We start from the raw sequence: 18,910 nt of genomic DNA, 5'->3' as shown, positions 1-18,910 counted from the left end.
TTCTCTGCTTGCTCAATTTCATCTTCATCTTAACTCTTCACTGTGCAAGAGCTGATCTCTTTCCTGTTCCTGCTCTTTTTTGCAGACCTTGCTACATGCTTTCCCATCCATCTACATAATTTGTCGTTTTCTCATCCCCATCAAATTAATAGCTATTTCTCTCTCCAGTCATTCATTTCATATACCCTAGATTTTCAGAAAGGGCTACAATGATCTCCTGTGACCCTGTTTTACAGCTCTTCTGCCTAAACCCTTTGTCACATTTAAGAATTTGCTTCTTCAGCCTCTCTTCATTGTTTCCAGTTTGTGTTTTGGTATTCTGCTGTTCAAAGAATACTGTTGGCTTTGACATGATTACAGCTTACTAGAAGCACTACTGCCTTTTCTTTGCTAGTTTGGCTGTGAAGTTTTTAGCCCTACACAATTTTTCCAATAAGCTGAAATAAATTGTTTCCCCTTGAATGTAAGGGCAGAAAGCTATCCTATGGCAGGTGCTCAGCACTCTCAGAATATGCTCCTTCACAGTTACTGAAGAGGAAAAACAATAGACAGGTTGTACTGGTCACACCAAAGACTTTACTTTGTCTCCAAGAGTGTTAATATGCAGATACCTTGAAGACAATTGAGGCAAATTATTTGAAAGCCTCCCCAGTAAGATATCGGGGAGCTTAGAGCGCAAGTGCAGTTTCACTGGCTTGGATGGGGGTTCTGTGTGTTCAGTTAAGCTCAGCGGATTCCTTTGTGATGAACTTTTACTGAAGGAGAGGTAGAACAGGAAGCGTAATCTTTTACTATCCAAAGTGAGAATGAAAGAAAGCATGAATACTCCTGTTAGAGAAGTATTAACACTAGGCTGTGTGGTTTCTGTCCTTTTTTCCCCCTTGTGCCTGTGGACTGTCACCTCAACAGAAAAGGGCTGAGGATTTCAGCTGCATTTCCTGTATCTACAGGGTCCTTTCCATCTACTTCCCAAACCTGAAAGCACTGATATAGTCTTATTGTACCTAGTCTGCTCTTCCATGCTAAATAGTCTGAACTCACAGCTAGCTCTAGACCTAAGACCCAATATATTACAAATATCACTGGGAGGATATGTCTGAGTAGAAGTTTACTTTCTCTTATTACTATTTTAAACAGAAAATTTTTGTAGGTTTTGCTGTATTGACTATTTCCTTCAGCATCCAGTATCTAAAATAGGTACTTTGTATTACTCTATAGATCTAAGTGAGTCAATAGGTCTTCACAGATTCCAAACAGCTATAAGCCCAGCTGCGCTTTCAGGGCACATTCCTTGTAGGCCTTCCATATGCAGAAGGCAGTACACAAGCAGAGTTACCAGGAAAGCTACAGTACCCTACTCAGAAAAAGGACAGGGACAGCACTGGTCCTTCACTTGGGATATACAGATACCCTGTGAGAAGGCACATATTTTCAATCCATTTACAAAATGCATAGAAGTTATGCTGACTTACAAAACCAAAGCTAAGTGCTGTAGATGGCACTGTATATAGATACAAGCAATAGCATTAATGGCTGGAGGGGACGAGGGAAGTGTTTTGCCTTGTCACATACTGTTATGGTGTACCATGCCTCCACCGTTTAAAAGTGCACTTGGTCTGACTTATCTTGCCTTTGGCACTCAGAAAGCATAGTGCATTCCCACTGAGGAAAATGGAAAACACGTATCCTGGAGTTCCTTATTAATCTCTTCAGTTTTCAGGTCAGCTTGACACAGTTTCTCAGTCAAATGGCAGACCTGCAGTCCAGTACTCAAGGACTGCAAATTCAGTCTGAGCTTGGAAGGCAAGTACAACCTCCTTCTTTCCTGTTCTGAGATCTGGATTAGTGACACACTGGACAGCACACTTCTGGCACTCAAAAGCATGGACAAACTTTTTCCTCTCTCCCTTTCTTCCTTGCACAGGAGAACACATGAACTAATTCAGGCTTTGGAATGTGTCAGTAACCCCAGAACATAAGGAGGATTCAGACAGAACCCCTAGATTGTTACTATGCTTCAGTTTACTGTGAGGTAAGTACAGGTCTGATGACATGCTACAACCCAGAGTTGTATTTTTCAAACCTAATTTACAGCTATGCCACACAGCTAAGAAAAAGCAGTTCAGGTAGGCAGATGCTTAATCCCATGGGGTTTCCAAGCAGAGACAACAGCACCCTGCAAAATCAGGACCTCCAGTTCACAATTTATTTATAAAAATCAGATTACATCTACAAAGAACATATGTCAGAGCAAGCCTTAAATTAGGATCTCAGAAGGAAAGCAGGGATGCCAAGCTAAGATGACTTCAAAATCAGTCATCTTCCAAGAAAAATGCACTAAAATACCCTTGCCATGGCCATTACAGAAACACAATAGTCTTAACTCACAAGTGCTGTACCTCATTTTTACAGAAGTATAATATCCATTGACAATGAACTAGGCTACTGTAAAACTACCACTCCAAGCCACACATCAGCAGAAAGCCAACAAAATAAATAACTGTTGTAGTATCACATGCTGCTACTTTTCTCTCGAAAATGATTATTCCCTTTTTATAAAGTCACTTCCATACCACTCATTTACTTTTTGGTATACAACAATGAAGTAATTTTTGCCCTATTCATGAATACACAATAAATAAGACTAATTGTTCACTGTGAGTGTTTGACTAGCTTTGGTCCAAAACACTTATCTGGGCAAGTCAAATCTAACATTTGCTTTGTTCTTCTGCATAATTAAGTTTTCAACTACATTGCCAATGTTTTCAGACACCTTGAAATATGGATTTTCATATGGATTTGGAGACGTGCTAGTTTGGAAAATAGAGCAGTACTTGTTACTCATCAGCTATAAAGACAAGAAAAAGGATGCTGAAGTACACAACACAGAGCTGCAACTCTTTTCCTTTCCTTAGTTTCCTTCTACATCTGGAAAAGGCAGAACAGCGCATCTTTTCTGATTCTGAATTCAGAACTAAATGCCCTACCCCTTAAATAAACAGCTTGAGCAGGGCTGGAACTTCAAATGGAGGAATCTGAGCCACAGGATTGTAAGTTAAAGAGATGAAGGCATGCAGTACTTCTGCCCTCAAACATGTATTGCTATGTGTGAGGACAGACACTGGCCATGGGGAACTTGTGGCATAAAGTGCTGTCCCAGAGCACCCCAGAAAGCATGCTGAAAAGCAACAGCAGTTGGAAGTTTCCATGGGACAAGTTGAAAGTTTATCCCAACTACTTCTGTTGTCAAGCTGATAGTTAAGTAACTGCTTTGAAGAACTATACTATTTCTGTAGGCAAAAGTACTCATTTAAGAAACTGCTAAGATGTTCTTCATTCATTGCTCTGATACCATCAGTACCACAAATTGAGAAAAAGGTATAGGTTTTGTGATTTGCCATTTTAAACAGATCTTTTTATGATTTTCCCAGAGAGCCCATCAGCAACAATACATGTAAAAGATGACAAGCAAACACCAAATCGCTGAATTCAGTTACCCGTTTCCTGAAGGAGAAAATGGGGACTGCTTTTGCTGCCCTTATCACATAGCACAGCAGTTTATTCACCCTGAGCTTGGTGGGGCTCCTGAGTAACTCACTAGCCTCAACGCAGACTGACAAACACCCAGTACAGCCAAACCCTTAATTTTAAGTCCTAACAGTGCGTTCGGTTGTCTGATATCGGGTAACTTGTGGCAACATCATTTCCAGAGATGTATCAACCCACATGGTATCTCCAGCTGAGAACTTGTCTTCATCCAGCCAGCATCATTTCATATGTTTATGAACAGGTTCAGTGCTAGAGCACTGATTTTTTCCCTACCTTGGAGGAGCCATCTGTGCTGTCTTCCCTCTACAGAGAGCATTAACATCTCAAGAAATATACTTGTCAGAAGTTCCAAATCTAGCCTAGGGCGACACACAAGAAAGATCAAACCATGTCCTCTCTCCAGGCTTTCAGTGCTGCTTATACTTCATTTTCTGTACCACTACTACATCAGCAGCCTTTTCAGGATTGACCATTTCATCTCCCCACCTATCATAAAGCCTTTGGCCCAGGAAAGTCAGTAAGCTCTGGCTTAGTCTAATTCACATGAATATTTCCACTGAGACTAATAAGAAAAGGTAGCATTTAGACTTAAAGTGCTTTGCTGAACTGGGGCCAAAGCCTCCTAAAATCATTTAAACCATGAAAGAGACAGAAATCAGAGGCTCAAGCTTTTACTCTTGAGCATTATATCATATTACAAAGTTCCCAGTTTCCAGATCCCTTCCTTTTGAATTGGAGCCAAAAAGCAGACACAGGCTTGCCCAGAAAATAGCAACGTTTATTACTTGTCTAGGGTTTTCCCACATCTTGTGCCATTTCACATCTTCTTTCCTTTTGTTTGTATGATACTCTGACATACAAAGACCAGCTCCACTTCCTTAAAGAAAAAAAGTAGGAAACCAACGCCCTAGTGCCAGCATCAGCAACTCATCCACAACCAGACATCTACGTCAAGCCAACTCTAAATGCTTTTTAATGTGTTTTTTTTAGATAAGCATTAGCCCATGAATCTCAGCAACAGTACTCTTTTCTGGCAATGTATGTCACCAGCCCCCTTACCCTGTCCATTTACACCAGAGGTATCTATGTGGATCTACAATGTATACTAAAAAGGGTCTGACAATTAAAACAGTATTTCCAAACCTGAGCTCACTTATCCTAACAAGTCACTTCCTCCACAAAATTTGTACCGTGATCTTCAGAATTGCATGGATTTTTGGATACATTTACAAGCACAGGATCCCTATCCCATTCTCCTTCCACTTTTGAACATGCAGGATTTCCAAGCAAGATTATTATTTCAGGATTATTCCAAGCAATAATCACATGAGAAGCTGGAGTTTTCAGAACTGTACTTAATAGTCCAATTTTGTCATCATCATTCAGAACACAATTCATTCTCATCTTTAAGTTCTTTTTTTTTTTTTTTGGGGGGGGGGGGGGACGGGAAGCTGCTCAGGTTAACCTCTTCAGTGAGAAACACTGCTCAAGATAGCAACTCCTGCCCTATTTTCAGTGCTCTGATGAGCAAAAATAAAAGCAGAGCTTTAGCCAAGAATGAGGTGAAGAGGACTCCTGCTGTAAGTGGTCTTTCAAAGGAGTATCAAATGATAGCAAAAATACTTAGACTTTTCTGTCATCTACTGCTGGCATCAAAAAGCTGTCCTAGAGACTATTAATAAGAATCTGTGTCAACCGCTGAAGCACGTATGGATCCAGAGATGCACATATGTAGGAAAACAGCCTGTCCAATGCCCAAAGTGCTTTTCAGCAACAGAACTTGGAAGCAGCACTGCAACAGAAAGCTCAGATGATGAAAGAGGTAACTCACTTTCTAACATTCATAGGTGTTTCAGAAACTCATTTACATGCTGAACGGTACCAAGACTATACACGTGAAGGTCAGAGAGAGGCTGTAGCTGAATCTGTATATCCCTTTTAACATGAAGGCTCATCAAACTCCTCCTTTAGATGCCTCATCAACTGCAGTAAGACTCTTAACTTTGTGTTTTTGCACCTGTTTACATAAGTGAAGAAACATGAGGTGTCTCCAGAACAAGATAAGGTAAGTTGCCCTCCACTCATCCCTTCAGGGGCTAAAATAAGCCACTTAAAATATACAGATCTTGTCTGAACCTGGAAACTTGATGCTTAACCTGAATAAAGTACCCAGGCACAGGAGCTCTGCTACTTGAAATGCTGCCTAGGTGATCCAATCAGTGCCACTGCCATCTGCCGCTTGGGGGGAAGGCGGGGGCATAAATTACAAGTGGAGGGAAAAACCCAAACAAACAGGACAACCAGGGACAAAGGACAAAACAATACAAACTGCTTACAAAAAAAGAGTACCTGGTCTCATTCCTGCTTATCTGTGGATCAAAAGCACTGCTCAGGAGACCGGAGAGATGGCACAAAGGGGCTAATCAAAGGAAGCAATATAGCTTCACATCACTACTTGCTTCCCCCAGCCCTTCTCAATCAGGCTGCTATACCTCCCCTTACACAGAGCAGCAACTCACTCTACAAGTGCTCTCAGTGCTCTGCAAACAGTAGTATTTTGCAATCAGTTCTTCAGAGCCACCAGACCTTTCTATCAGATGCCTGTATTTTCACTGAGCACTTGAAAACAAGTACTTCTAAGACAAAAGCCACCACACAATGAAATCAAGTGTATTATTCATGCTCATCTTGGAAGCAGACTACACACCTGTGGTTCAAGGAAGAAGCCAGTGACGTGTCAGAAGTAAAAATAAGCAATATCCAAATCTAATTCACTCTGCCCTGGGGATAACTACTTTGGCAGGAAGGATACAGAAGTCTGAGGAGAGCCGTGTTTGTCAAGAGCACAGAAATTATGCCAAATTTCCCAATTTGTCTGGCAGCAATTGTTTCAACAGATTATTTCTGGGAACACTCTGCAACATCCTACTGTAAACTAAACAGTAATAAAGCAGAGACTGTTTTTTCATTTGAGACAAAGGTTCAACGAGTTTTCTGTTAAAAACGTAAACACTTCTACGTTTCAGGTAATAAGTAAGGTTTATATAACGGACTCTCTTATCCAGGGAGGAAATGTCTCTCTAACGTCTTCATGGTGAGATAATTTAATAAGCAACACATACTTTATAAAACTCATTTGTATGAAGAGGAATGGGAGCAATTTTAATCACCTCTTCAATTAGCTCACCTTTGAACAACCATTACAAAATGGAAAGCTCCAAGTGGCTGCATAGGAAATCATCCCTGGGCATTTAGAATGAATCTCTAGATTCTTAAAAATTAGATAAATAACATTGTGTTAACTCATGTACCAATTTTTAAGCTGCTGCAAAAGAGTTCAATGTTTGTGAGCTGTTCAGATCACCCAATTTAGTGAACAATTTGATCTCCATTATTTTTATAAATCACTGTTAATTTTGCCACTGCTTCTTGAAAGAAGCACCTGTAACTATTGAACTACAGCAGACTATCATTTAAGTGCACAGAATATGACAGCACCCGACACAGGCCCTAAGCTACCACTCAGGCACTACACAGAAATGATACTTAAAACCTACAATTAGTAAGAACAAAGATGCAAAGTTAAACTTCCAGAGTTAGAAAATACAAATATTAAAATAATCTGGACATTTAGCAAGGCAAATTTCAGCCTTCAAGTTTGCCAAGTTCAAAAAAGCTTCTGCTGAATGCCATCACCTTATCTAAACTGAGGACTAATTCTCCACTGTATGTTTGGACAACAGGTCTGATCTCTATCAGGGTTAATACACACTTATTATATTACCAAATAAAAAACAGTAATCACAAAGTCAGTAATAGTGATATTGCATTAACAGTTGCAGAACCAACTGACCCATCTTCTATCACCAAGGGGTCAGGAGACAAATCTCTACCATCAATACAAATCATTTTGGCCATATACACAGTGAAACAGCAGACAGGACAGAAAATAATTATGCAAAGGCTTTTTTCCTTCCATCTTTCCTAACTGGTTCAGTCAGGAAAATATTCTATACAAAATAACTTCCATAGAGAAATACTATGGCAGTTTTAAGGATGCATACACCACTGTCTCACCAAAGAGAAGGCAAGTACAACTGGACCCTTGTTACCACCAAATTTATGACTGTCCAAATTCAGGACCTGAACTAATTTCTGAGTCTTACAATATCATAATTCCCTTTTAGCATATAACATCCCTTATCTCTTTGGTTAATCAAATAACGTTCTGTAAAATAAATGGATGCCCCCAAGCATAACTTTTTTGCACAGCAGTAGACTACTGACTTCACACAAGGCAAGTTTTACATTAATTGGCAATTTACTCCCCCTACTGTAAGAAAGTGCTCTGCAGCTGAACTTCAACTCCCTTCAAAATCCAGAGAGCTGTCAGAGCGTAAGGACAGATCTCATTTGTAAGCTCACAAGCTTCCAAGCAGGGACAAAAGAGCCAAGTAAAAAAATACCGTGCAGGGGCTTGGGGACAGGGGAAATGGCTTGAGTGGCTCTACAGCTGAATTCCAAGAGCCCATGCTTTGAACTTCCAAGTAGAAAACAAAATACATTTCCAGTTTTTTCAAACTGAGCACGAATTTACTGCTCAATACTCACACATGAAATAAACTTAATTTTCAGGTTAATTTTCCCAAGCACCAATTCTAATACTGCCCATTCAACCAGGCATGATTCATTGTGCAGATCTGTAAGATCCAGTATTGTGATTGTCGCTGAAGCACCAGTTCCTGGTCACAACCGGAGTGAAAATTTAAGTGAAGCTGAAACTAGATTGCTGAGGAAAAAAAAAAAAAAAAGAGAAAAAAAGAGCAGAGACTCAGACTCAAAAGGAATCCTCTTCTACTCCCAGCAAACTGCCTTGCTTTACCTGCTGTGAGCAAGACACAGCTTTACCAAGTTTGTGGGTTGTTTTTTAAAGACATCTTTCAAATACTCCTTCCCCCAAGTAGGAATACAATCACGAAAAGCTAATGGAAAGCAGGGCACAAAGTGCTAATCAGTTGCCGGCTGAGCCAACAGGATTGTTTTGTTGTGATTTTTTTGTTTGGTTGTGTTTTGGTTTTTTTACCACCAGCCCCTAGCATTGCTCTCAACTCTCAACCAAGGAAATTACTCCAAAGCTACAGGCTGTCTTGCAACAGCTAAACAGCAAGAAGAAATAGTGCACAGAAGATCTGTTATATTCTTAATTATGCCATCTTTATAATTTTATAATGTTCCTTCAATATGCCAGCAGCACATTTTGTTGCCACGATACTTATATTACTGTCAGAGTAGTATGTAAATGCTAATTAACCACAATGTCCATACGAGCAACACATTTTCCAGACACAAGAGAAAAAAAATTATCACAAGGCTGTCAGGTTTACTTCCTATATGCATTTTCACAGTATAACAGATGTTGACAGTCCTTAAAGCAGTTCAAGAAAAAAAAAGCCAACAACACTGCCTAGAGGCAAACTGAATACAGACACTGCACATATTTCCCTATGCAGCCCTGCAACATTAGTTGTCCACTGCAGAAATAAGATCACCACTACCCTTTTGGTAAAATAAACCACTGGTTATTGTAAGACATCGCAAGAACAGCAGTGCGGTCAGTGAGAATAGAACCATGCTTGCTTCTGTTCATAGGTCTAAGTGCTGAAACCCTCATTCATACCTTTGGCCAGGAGATCAACAACCTCCAACCAATCTACCTATGTCCAAGTTTTGTCTCCATGAATTTCCTTTACAGACTTTGAAATGAAGACATACAAATGCCCTGCGTGTAGACATCACTGGGTTTACAGCAGCACAACTCACCACAGAATACTACTGTGGCTAGATACGCCACAGCAGGGTCTCACTGACTGAGCATTTCATGTTTCCTGTACTTGTGCAATTCAGCCTTGGCCTTCTGCACAGAAGAACAAGTCCCATTATTCATCAAGAATGTTTGCTCTCAAGCAATAGAAAGGACATCATTGCCAGTGCTCTGGAAACTTATCAAAGCGGTACCATAACAGCTAATTTCTAAGAGCCTGGAGGACACATTGAGTATGAAGTACAAAGAAAATATTCTCATTCACATGCAAGTATCTTGAGGATTTTATAATGCTGTTGTTTAACCCCACCAGTAACTAAGTACCACGCAGCCACTTGCTCAGTCCCCCCCACCTCTCCAGGGGGATGAGGACGAATCAGGAAGGAATGTAAAGCTTCAGCGTTCAGATAAGAACAATTTAGTAATTGAAATAAAATAAATAACAACAACAGTTATAATGAAAAGGAAGGAGAAGGGGAGAGGAACAAAATCCAAAGAGAAGGGAGAAAAGAAAACAAGTTATGCACAATGCAGTTGCTCACCACCCACTGACCGATGCCCAGCCAATTGGCAGGCCTTGGCCAGCTCCCCCCAGTTTATATACTGAGCATGATGTTCTATGGTATGGAACATCCCTTTGGATACTTTGGGTCCACTGTCCTGGTTGTGTCCCCTCCCAGTTTCTTGCACCCCTCCAGCCTCCTTGCTGGCAGGGCCTGAGAAACTGTAAAGTCCTTGACTTAGTATAAGCATTACCTAGCAGCAACCAAAACTATCTGTTATCAACACTACTCTCACACCAAATCCAAAACAGCACTGTCTCAGCTACTAAGAAGAAAATTAACTCTATTCCAGCTGAAACCAGGACAAAATTATCACATATTGGCATATGCACAGTTACGGTATGCTCTGGTCTGTCCTAAACTGATGAACATCTAGAGGAAAGATGGCTTTACCACCTAACATCTTTAGGTTGATCCTCTGCAAGGGAGGAATACGGTCTTGTGTCTCACACTGAGGTCTTTGTGACTGCAGTTTGATCACGCCTTTATGTCAGGCTTCCCATCTCTTGTCCAAGTGCACACAACCTGCCCTCCAGGGATTAAGATGTATCAGCTCCTCCCCTCCAAGCTCCTGTTTTTTCACTTAATTTCTGAAGTCTGCAGATGTCATGTGAGCTTGTGTGATAATTCACCAGCTCCAGCCAAACAGCCTTTTTGCTTTGAAACAGTCAGAAGTAGCTTGGTAGCTGCAATTACAGGTAGTCCTGTAATTAGCTTTAAATAAAGATCCCTTCAACAGGAAATTAAATACCAGGACCATTTAACAATGACTAGCACAGCAGACATGGCTTTCACTCTTTTGCCTACAACACAAAATCTGCCTTCCTGCCAAGGACAACCCAAGCAGGACACTGAAGCATTTCAGAAATGACCATTTCCAAAAGGGCCCTCTTTGTTCTCTGAAAGAGGACACTTAAGAGTGGCATGATGCATCTTCTACTCACAAATCAACTGTTCCCAAGTGGAGAACTGCATTAATTCCCTGCAATCAGGACCACAGATCAGAGAAAGCCACTAGCAACCTAACCAGGTGATGAAGCCTGAGGCATCCACCGACTGTATCAAAAAGTTTGCCTTTTGAATGGACCGAAGGGCCATATGTTGCTGCTGGCTGAGGCTTGCTCTGGCTCTGCAGAGCAAAGTGCTGAGACAGTGGGAAGCAGGTTGAGCGTATTTTTCCAAGTGAGTCCTCCAGCCAGAACAGGCAGCTCTAGGAACTATTCCACACAGAGACACCTACAAGGACACAGGATAGCTGTGTCCTTCACCTGAGGGACACATTCACTAACTGTCATGGCTGCACCATGATCAAGTGCCAACTCCACCTCTACCAGAGGTTATGACAGGAATATGAAGACTACTCAAGCTTCCCCTGACCTTCACAAGAAGTTGAATCAAAGCATCCTATGATTTTTTCCCCGTTTTCCCATTTCTGAGAATCACTAAAATACATTGGAAGATTTCATTCATCTAGAAGAGAATTAAGACTGCTCACTGAACACAAGGAAAAGATCTTTTAAAACTTACTTTCTTTGAAGGTTATATGACCTAAGGGTAGTTCAGAAAAATCAATCAAGAGGCAGGCTGTCATTTCAATATACACACATCTAGCTGAAGGTAATAGAAAGTTTTCCTGCATTACATTTTTTTTTCTATCTGGTTTGCTTCCCCTCATCCATTGGTTAGTGCTGCAATCAAGTAATCAAAACACTGAATCCTCCTGCCTTCATTTCTATGTATCAAGCATCACAGAAGCAGCTGTGCCATTTCTTTCCTAGAAAAATATTTCTGAATTTCATTCTAGTCACCCATACAGCCTGAGAATTCTTTATGAGCTACAACTGACTCAATGCCTGTAACTGACATTGTTCCGGCATAAAGCTGAAAATTGAGCTTGTCTCTTGCTGTCTACTAGAAAGAAAACCAGAATGGTAAAACCATCCAATTTTATCTCACTACAAAAACACCTAAAATGTTACCTAAGCACTTTTTGAACCTGACATCCTCAGCTCAAGAGACAGATGCTTGACATGAAATTGCTATAATGACAATGTCCACTCAACACCCTTTGCCAGCCATACAACTGCAAGAAGTAAAAATCAGAACAGACTAAGAACTTAGGAGCAAAATTAAAAGAACAGAAACTTGCATTAAGGCCCATTTGCTGTTATTGTCTATAAATAAACTGGTCGGTGCTCCTGGCCCCTCATTTGAGGAAATGCAATCCCTGACTAGGATTTCAGCGCTGCTTGCTGTGAGACTGATGGAGAGGGAGAGAACACAACAGATGGAGTTGAAGACTTGGTGAGATTTAAGCCTCTTATTTGCAAGCAGGATTACAGATTGAAAAGGGACCACACTTCTCTCCTCCTCCCCTAGAAGTCTAGGATACAAATTGTATTTCAAAAATTCAACAGCACTGCGGTTTGTCTGAAGGGTACATATGCAGTGATTATTACAGAGGAATATTGCACAGCTAAGAAGTAGTTGTGTTCTACCCTTTATACTGAAAAGCTATTGAAAAACATCTATCTGTGTAAGTGTGTAAAGAAACTACATCTGAAGCAGTGCCCCAAAGGCAACAATTTTCTAATGAATATAAACAGTGCTGTGACCAGGCTGACTTGTAATGCTCTTTCTCTGACCTGACATTTGGAATTTTAGGTACCCACTTGGGATCAAGCAATCAGGGATGTTTCTGGATACAGATGCTTATGAGTTAAATGCGACGCAAGTATCCCTTACAGACTCCTCTTGGCCGAGATGAAGGCATACTCTTTTCAGAAGAGGGCAGACAGTGTGAAATAAGCAAGACCCCTTAGTGTCCCTGATACTTGACCACTGCACTGAACCAAAATTTCCTCTCCTCTTTCTAGCTAAGTGGGTTTCGTCAACTTCTTTCAAACTTCTAGTCTCCCTTCAAAATCTTCTGGAGAATCAAGAAACCCATAAACAGTTAAGTTTAAGGTTTGTTATTGTTTTTTTCACAGACCACTGAGAAGCCATCAGACCATCAGGTATTCATTAGTAGGAGACTAAAACCTGTTTTTCCAGACAGGGATAGAAAGTGGTACATTATAATAAAGTGCTAATAACATGTTTAGGCCTTAACTTTAATCCTGAACTTTGTTATGTAAGGATAGTGCCCAAACAAGCAATGCAAACCCTGCAGGTCATGAAGGATACTATTTTTAAAGCCATGAAGGTGGGAAGAGAAAAAAGGCTATGTTCAATTTGACTGGTCTAATAGCATTGTGTATCTGAAAGTGCCAGCTTCAGGAAAGTGCATATCCATGAGACATTGCCATCCCTCTCAGACAGTGATCTTGCATTTCCAACACCACACTCAAGATACCTCAATTGAATTAGTGGTTTCAAAGACAATTTCAATTCAGCCAGTGCCAGAACCCTGTGTGAACCTTCCAAATTAATTTAGAACAGTCATCTCTGGTCAGTCAAGAAACCAGTCAAACCAATGAGGCTGTGAGAGTCCATCAAGGCTTGGCTTTGAGACTAAAAACTAATTCAGGTGTTCTGAGAAACTTAACTTCTTCTCTATCACTGCTTGAAAATGATAGGTAACAACTAGAAACAGCAGTCCAAGAAACCTGGCCCAATTCATTACCTTTGCAAAATAAGCAAATAATATCCCATCAGCTTTATTTTATCCACGGGAGACAGTGGCACAGTGTTGAGAGCTAGGCCACTGCATAAATGTAAAGCAGTGATGGAAACTGAATGCAGGCATCTCCCAGCCGCACTCCCATGTTCCCAGCACAAAGCCACCCACACATCACAACCACACTGTGTGATGACAGATGACCTACTGCAGTTCATCCCCCCTCTTTCAGAGCTTCCTCATAACTATCACAAAAAAAAATAAAGAGCCTTAGACCCATAATTAGCAGTTTCTTCTCTTGCTCTGCTCTCCCATGCCTCTACTAAAAAAATATAATGCAAGACCGCTACCAAGAGCTATTCTAGTACTTACCTTCCCCACAAAGGTACCTTCACTTTCAACTCTGAGGCTGTTAGGTTTCCCTTTTCCTCTGTGTAATCCCTCGATTCCATTTTCCTAACCCTGACTTCCCTTCTATCCATCTCAGCAATTTCCTATTAATTTCAGACTTAGGTTAGAAGACTGTTCCTTCTCCCTTCTGACAAGCCTTTTCCCACCTCTTATAAAGCTACTAGTTGCCACATTTTTACTGTTGTCTCCTTTCTTAAATATCCCTTTCTACCCCAGGAAGGCACAGGACTTGGTATTACAAGATATCTGATTAAATTAGAACAGAAAACATGTTCTATGATGCAGTAAGAGCGGGATTCAGCTTCCAGACTACCTTGTTTCCACTTACATACTTTAGGAATAAGCTCCACTGTCTGATATAGATCTCCACTGATTATAAACAGAGCCAAGATGCTTGGCTGTAGCTTACATGCCAACACATAGATGCCTAAGTTTAGATGCCTTAAGCTACAACCTGAACCTCACAGAGTGTCTTAAACAGTAGCTAAGAGAGAGTTCTCAGAACACAATTACAAGCAGTAAATAATCTCTAAAAGCATTTAATATCACTGAAGGGGTTCCATAGAGACCAGGCCTTGGCTTACAAGGAAGCATAGGACTAAGTTGTAATAAACTTGCAAACAAATCAAATATCATGGATTTCCATCACTGGCAAAAGATTTGGCAAAGATTAGATGTCTTTCTAAACTAAAAATGCTACTGTAAAAAAATAATTTCCAGATATCCTATGGCCCCCACACTATACAGACTAGACCATAGTCTTTCCAGCTTTATAGCAAATCAGGAACTTGGTTAGGTTCTGGGCTCCCTGTTCAAATGAGACAGGGTGTCCAGCAGTCCAGGCTACACAGACAATGAGGGGACTGGACCATCTCCCTTATGAGGAAAGGCTGGGAGAGCTGGGCCTGTTGAGCCTGCAGAAGACTGAGAGGGATCTTATCAATGCATACAAATACCTTAAGGGCAAGTGCCAAGAGGATGGGGCCAGGCTCTTTTCAGTGGTGCCCTGTGACAGGACAAGGAGCAAGGGGCACAAACTGCAACATGGGAAGATCTCCAGAGGTCCCTTCCAATGCTGACCATTCTGTGGAAGACTTTTCCTTAGATTTCCCTCTTCAGTACAGCAACTACTACCTTCATCTGTAATGACCTTCTAAGTAGAGTCTCTTTCTACCCCTCTTCCCTCCCTGTCCTGACATGCCCTGCCTACTCTGGGAAGGGCTTTGCTGAACTGAGCTCTCTATTAGTTCTTCCTGCAGCACCATCTTCTGCAAATTGCTTTTCTTCCCATCCCTCCCCTTAGGAAACTTCACAAGCCCTCTCACCTGATCTTCATAGTCACACAACAGGCTGAACAGAAGAATACTTTGCATATTGGCAAATTATCCACAAATATCTAGCTATCTAGCATGCCTGCTTGCTGCATGACTCAAACCACAGAACTCCTACACAGCTAGGAAATAGCCTTAAGAAAAGGGTTTATATTTGACAAACATCAGCGTTTTCTTAAGCTTTAATTTCTTCAGAACTTCTTTTTGAACGCAGCAAGTATAACAAGCCTCATCATCAAAACCTGTTGAACACACAAGACTAATTTGAGTTTTCTTCAGCAATACAAGCAACAATGACAACAGCAACATCTCTCTCCCAAGTCTCTTTGATAAACTAATCCCTTACCTCTTCACCTCCTTTGTTTTCTTAATGCCTCTTCTGTTCTTAAAACTTCTTAGGAAAAGATGTACTTGAATAATTTCTTAGAAGAGTGCTCAGTGTTTGGTGACAGCAGGCATCCTAAAGAATGTTTATACTTTCCACGTCAAACAGGGTAGCTAAATGATTATTTCACCATAAACACTGAGTATGGACTGTCAAGAAATACTTTAGTTCCAGGGATACTTTTGTGCTTTGTGTAGAACGTATGAACTCAAGTATTAACACTTCCCCAAAGTCAAGCAGAAAAAAAGCCAGTGCACAAAAGCCTTCTTTCTGTACCTGGTAGATACAAACCCCAGTCAATTCCACCTACAGGTGATTTGTTTGACAAGAGATCAGTCAGTATTATTGCCATGGCTTGTGGGACAGGGTTTCACTGGCAAGGTGACCATCCAGAAATTCACCCCTCTGACAGCAATGAGAGAGATCAGTGATTACAAGACACCCTGAGGCTACTGCCACCCTGTCAGGAAGTCATTGCAGTGGGCATGTTTTCTCTGTAGGGTGAGTTATGCTGCAGCATAACTGAACAACTGCCTTTTTAAAGGTACCGATTTTCCACTTAGGCACAGAACAAATGTTAGCTCCTCTTTTGGCCATGGGCCCAGAGCAGAAAGAGAAAACACAAGACAAACTTGCAGAAAATCAAGGCAGCCTGATGTTTTTGTCATGGTAGGTGTTCAGTAAAATCAGCAAACAGCATTCAGGAAAAACATCTAAGAAAGTTCCAGCAGTAACTAGTACAGTATGTTCTGCTCAGTGCTGAAAGACCTCCAAGTAAGAATTTCTGGGGGGATTTATGCTCTTAAGTATCAAAACCCAGGTTAAAAACAGTGACATAAAATAGTGATGTACATGCACTTACATCCTGATATATATCTATATATGGCAAGTACTCTTTGCCCTAGGACAAGCTCCCTCCAGCTATGCATAGGTAAACTACTGTACTAAGGCCTTATTTCAAAACCAAAATGTTTTATCAAAAAACAGAGGATAACGTTTCAAGTAGTCCATTTAGATCTCTTTCCCAAAACGTGAATTTGTTTTAGGTATCTCAACACAAAAAACCAACATTACTGTCTTCAGCTTCCCAGTATTTCCACTTGGAGCACAGCTAAGCTTTTACTTGGCTGAAGTTCGACAGCAAGGCTGAAAGCACTCAAAGCCACTACCGTGCAGTATTTCCAACAGGCTGTTTCCAGAAATGTTCTTCCAGGCCTCAGCAGCAATAATGCACTAAACCCTCTTGCACTATGACTAGGTGAACTACCTGCTCCACATTGATCAGAAGTTCATTCAAAACTATCAGACCCATAAAACCTTTAGCTAAAGAACTTAAATGGAAGCCTGGCTGTCTCCTACTTACTTACCTTTCCACAATCCTCCATCTCCCCCTCTTTTGTTCTGTGTCTTGCTTTAACGACTTATTAATGTAATGAGACTAAAAGCACAAGATAAAACTTCAAGCAGGTACAAACAGCAGCAAAACCCAGGGTCTCAATATCTTTTATACCCAGAAAGGAGCAGGCAACTTGCTTTTGATTCAGCCTTGTTAAAGCAGCAATGCTTGACCTTGGAGAATGAAGACTGTCAGGAAGGCATCCATCCCTTCAAACCTGGGGTACTGCTCTAACAGAGGTAAATGCAATCTAACAGCTGGCATAGCCATTGTTGCTCTTGCATCCCAGCTTTCCTTTAACTACCTAGACAAACATGTCAGCCCTATGCTTTGTGTGCCACTAAAGAACCCCTGTGAAGTACAGCTCTGCAGTGCTCAGCACCTTCCCACTTCTCATCCTATTGGGCCACAGAGAAAGGACCCAAAACCCACAGACTGTACACCACACACACAAAATAAGTAAGTCACCCTTGTGACAATGAACTCACAGCAACTCTTTTATTAGCAACATTTAACATACAATGTCATTGCCAAAAACTGGCATTCATCAGGCCGTCAGCAAAAGCTACAGAGGAACTAAAATTAACTTTTGTTTTCTGCCATAAAGGTCATACCAGTATAGTAGTACGACTGACACTGCCAGTGTGGTAACCATGTGCGTGTCCAGGGATGCATATAAGAATGACAGAAGAGAGTAAGGCAAGTATTCTGTGCAGGGTAACTGGTGCTGGGCCTCAGAAAAGTCAGTAAAGCCATGTGCAGTACCAAAACCAACTGTGAAAGATCTGTGGGGCCATGGTCCAAATGACTGCTGTGGAGGCTGGCTGATACAAACATACTACAATCTCGCCGCAGCTGTACCTTGTATGGGCACAGGTGAGAGAAGAGGGAGAAGAAATAAATTATAGCTCCTTCAAAGAAACCTTTAAAATCCTTTCCAGCATACATAGCTTTCTTCCCACCTGGGTATTAAAAGCAGTGATCTTGACAAAACCAAACATCCCCCACGGCTGGTGACTAGGAACAGACATAATGCAGTCTGGTAATAAAGCTACTCTTCCACAATACGCTGTTCGGTGCTGTCACTAACAAAGGCTCAGCCCCATCTTAGGTTTGCTTAGGAAGTACCAATCACCCTTGGAAAGACAGCAAAGGAATCCCCAGAATCTACATATTCCTTTGCGCTGAAAAGTTCCCATTCCTCGGACAAGCCTCAGTACCTTCACGTCCAAGGAGGCTAGCCAGATCACTGCTCAGTTTGGGGTTCCTTGAATGTGTGTACTATAAACAGAATTAACTTCAAGTGCAATTCACCAAGAGTACAAACTTCAAATGAATTTTTACTCATCTGCCCTTACTGATTTAAGGCAACCCTTGAAAGCTGGAGGAGCAAAAAGCAAAATCCATTCTTATTTATTATTCTGGCATCTATTAACTACAACTTTGCAGGTTTCCAGAAAAATCAAAGTTGCAATTTTTTCAAAAATACTACTCTTGATTATTTGGCTTTACTTCAACTTCGGCCAGATCAAGGGTCATGAATGTTTAGTTTCACAAATCTAGTGTATATATTAATCTTAAGAATAAGCACATGATTATTTTCATAAATTTATTTCCTTTTAATCACAATTGCTAGTATTATCTAAGGTGTGCTTTCCTATGAAGAACCATCTGGAAATCTACAAAACCTGAATATTACTTCTCCAAGAAGAATTCCACCACTCTTACATGATAATATACAAACCTATTAAAGAACCAGGAAAGGTACCAGTAATTCAAACAGCATGCTTTAACACCTGCACTGCTCCAGTCCTGCTTTAAGAAAAGCTATTGGC

The sequence above is a fragment of the Falco rusticolus genome, chromosome 1, assembly GCF_015220075.1.
Source record: "Falco rusticolus isolate bFalRus1 chromosome 1, bFalRus1.pri, whole genome shotgun sequence".
NCBI lineage: Eukaryota > Metazoa > Chordata > Aves > Falconiformes > Falconidae > Falco > Falco rusticolus.
This window is presented reverse-complemented; position numbering follows the sequence as displayed.